This window comes from Pteropus medius, unplaced genomic scaffold (genome assembly GCF_902729225.1).
Source record: "Pteropus medius unplaced genomic scaffold, Ma_sr-lr_union100, whole genome shotgun sequence".
NCBI classification, from domain to species: domain Eukaryota; kingdom Metazoa; phylum Chordata; class Mammalia; order Chiroptera; family Pteropodidae; genus Pteropus; species Pteropus medius.
This window is the reverse complement of record NW_024342475.1, coordinates 1124948-1128296: the sequence shown is the minus strand read 5'-3', so window position 1 is coordinate 1128296 and position 3349 is coordinate 1124948. Positions and strand designations below refer to the sequence as shown.

Genomic DNA, 3349 nt, shown 5'->3' with positions numbered 1-3349 from the left:
ACGCCCCGCTCAGCTGCGCTGGCCGCCACACTGGCCGCCTCGCTGGTCCTCAAGCACGCCTGCACAGGCCCGGGCATTTGTGGTTCCATCCGCCTCTACCTCCCTTCCCCCTTCCCTGACCTCCCTGTCTTAAAGATCTGCTTTCATCCCCTCAGTCAGCTTCTTCACCCTTTGTAGCACAGACCCCTGAGGCATAGCTCTCCTGCGAGATGGCTGCTTCCCTAGACAGTGACCTTGATATTATGCCCCCAGTGTAGCCGCACATCCTGGAACACTAAGTGGCATAGAGACCAGGCTCCATGCCAGTGAATGCAGTGAAGATTAAGCTCCCAGGTGTGCTTAGCTGGGTGACCTCAAGCAAGAGACAGTTTTCTCTAGCATTATATGGAGAAAGAGCACCAACTGCCACCTCTGCTTGTTATCAGGATTCAACAGGCTCGTGCATGACAGGGCTTGGTACATACCAGGTTCTCCATAAAATAAAAGTCAGTTACAGTTGTTATTAGTATTGCTGTGTGAACAGAGTAAATTGCTTAACTGCTCTGTGTCTCAGTTTCTCCACCTGTGAAATAGAGATGACAGAAGGACCCATCTCCCAGGGTTGTCATGGAGACTAAATGACCTAACAAATGCACACTGTTTAGCTCTCGCCTGGAACATAGTAAGCACCACGGCTTGGATGCTGAGTGCATACAGGGCTGGCTCCGGGGACGGAGGGAGAGAGAGGACCCGTGTTTCAGGAAGCTGCCTCGCTCTGTGGCTCAGTCCCCTTCTCTCTAAAGTGATTAAATGAAGTAATCGACACGTATTCGACACACAGTGTCCCATCCTGGAGTCACTCACAGTCCCGAGGTGACAGAGATTGTCCTTCTTCTCCTTAGGCTCCTGCTGTCTCTGTGGCTCGACTGTGAGCTCCTTGCAAGAAAGGACCCTGCAGGGAAAAGAGCCAAGGCTGCAAACCAAGGTTTCTCAACCTCACCCTATTGACACTGGGCTGGATCACTGTTTGTCATGCTGCGGGGGGCCGTCTTGTGCATAGGTGTAGGGTTTTAGCACCCACTAGATGCCAGTGGTGCCCCCTACCCCCATCCCAAGTTGTGACAACCAAAATGGTCTCCATTGGTGAATATCATGGTATGAAAATTACATCTCAATAAAGTCATAAAAAAAAAAAAATCTCCATATAGTACCAAATGTCCCCTGAGGGACAAAAAAAATTACTCTAGTTGAGAACCAGTGATGGAGGGAGGACAAAGATGGCGACTGAGTATGTGATGTATTCAGAACCTCACTGAGAAGCTATAGGATCTGCACCTCCCAGATTAGAGCTGATAGGGCATCTATCTGCTGGTGCAGCTGTAGAGGAACATCTTCAGTCCCTTGTGGCCAGGTGTCAGTTAGGACAGCCTCAAAGAGGGCAGTCTGACAGAATCCCTGAAACTGTGAACACCATTCTGTCCTTCCACCCACGAACAGCCCCTGCGGGAGACTTCGAGCTGTCTGCCTCTTCGTACCTTTTTAATTCTGTCCCATGTGTTTGTATAACCTATTCAAATAAGTTTTAAATTCTAATTGTAAAAAGGAAGGGAGGTATTGTAATGCTTCCCTGTCCCTTAAAAAAAATGGTAGATTCCCTCTGGGGAATCCGAACGCCCTCGCCTATCCCCAAACGGTCCGTCCCCTACCCAGACCTTTCTAAGGTCCCTGTGTAACTAGCTGCCATGTCCTACTGATCAGACACCCCCGGTGGGGGGCCCAAGTTGAATCCTTATTGGCAAAAGTCAGTATTTTTCTCTGTAAAGGGCCCGACAGCAAACATTTTAGACTTCGTGGGCCATAGGGTCACTGTCACAACACTGCCATAGTAAGCAGGAAAGCCACAAACGAAATGTAAACAATGAACTTGGCTGTGCTCCAATGAAACTTTACTCATGGGGACACTGAAATTTCAGTTTTATATGATTTCACAGGCTGCAAATTTTTTTTTTTGAAGTTTGCCAGCATTTAAAAATGTAAAACCCACCCTTAGCCCATGGGTCACGCAAGAAGAGGGGGTGAAGCCGCAACTTACCCCCGGCGGGGGGGCAGGGAAAGGGTGTGGACGCAGGGAGATGGTGGAGCCTGGCCTCAGGTTCGCTGTCAGCGGTGTGGACAGGTCACTGCAACTCTACCAGCGGCTTTCTGCTCCGGGTCCTCGTCTGTGAGAGGAAGCATAAAAAAAGACCTTCTAGAGTGTTGGCAGAAGGGTGAATCTCTGCGGGGGAGGTTGGTGATTCCACGGGCAAAGGACATTCCAGTGTCCCAGACTCCTCCATTTCTCCACCGCCCACGTGAAAAACCCCTCAGGAAAGCTTGTCAGCTCCACCTTCAAAACGCTGGCCAGGAAAAAGAAAAAAAAAAAAAAAAATGGCCTCCAGAATTCAGTGCAGTAATTTCTTATCATTCCTCTCTTGGTCACATTTACTCGTTTTCAGTGGGCTATCCAGCCACCAGCACCTCCTCCCCACTGGGCTCCCAGCCTCCACCCTCACCCCAGTCTCTCCCCCACACGGCTTAGGGATCCTGTTAGAACTAAGTCCGATCACATCCCTCCTCTGCTCAGAGCCGTCCCCTCTCCCACCTCCCCTAGAGCAAAACCCCAAGTCCTTACAAAGGCTACAAGGCCTCAGCTGTGGCGTCATCTCCCAGCCCTCCGCCCTTCGCTCACTGCTCTTGTTGGTCCTTGAATAGGCCAAGCACATTCCCACCTCGGGGACTTTGCACGTGCTGTTCTTACTGCCTAGACCCCTCGTCCAGGTGGGAGACGTCTATGTATTTCCATATCCGTGGCTCACCTTCCTCCCTCACTTCACTCAGGTCACTGCTCAGGTCACCAGCCTTGTGGGGAGGAAAAGAGCAGCCCCTCCACCCCGCACTAGCTTTTCTTGACAACACCATCTCTTCCTGACTAAATGTGGATGTTTTCCTGTGCACTGTCTGTCCCGGCACAGAACATAAGCCTCTGAGAAGGGGCATGTCCGATTACTTCGGGTCTCCAGCCCCAGCCCCACTTAGGGCCTGGCACGCAGGGAAAGTTCTGTAAATATTTGTTGAAGGAATGTAAAGATTCATTTATCCGCATTATCTTAGCGCCTGCTCTGTGCCTGGCCCACGCTGGGCGGTGCTGGGGACACAGCTATAAGTGAAGTGTTCCAGCCCTGTTCTTGTGGGCTCACAGTCCAGTGGGTGACACAGACTTGTCTCTAGACAATGATGACCCAGAGTGGGCAGGGCTGGAATGAAGGAGCCCCAGGGCCTCAGGAGCCCAGAGGAGATGCCTGGTCCAGCCTGGGGTGGGGGTGGGGGTGGG

At 51.5% G+C, this 3349-nt stretch overlaps 1 protein-coding gene across 2 annotated transcripts in view; it reads right to left on the bottom strand.

Moving 5' to 3' along the window:
- The window catches only part of GEMIN7 (gem nuclear organelle associated protein 7), a 9466-nt gene that overhangs the window by 2039 nt on the left and 4078 nt on the right, over positions 1–3349 (bottom strand). For both annotated transcript variants that reach the window (XM_039866188.1, XM_039866187.1), the window contains exons 2-3: positions 2072–2198; positions 844–931 (exon numbers count right to left, since the gene is read on the bottom strand). The gene's annotated coding sequence lies outside the window, so the exon portion shown is untranslated. The remainder of the gene's footprint in view (positions 1–843; positions 932–2071; positions 2199–3349) is intronic.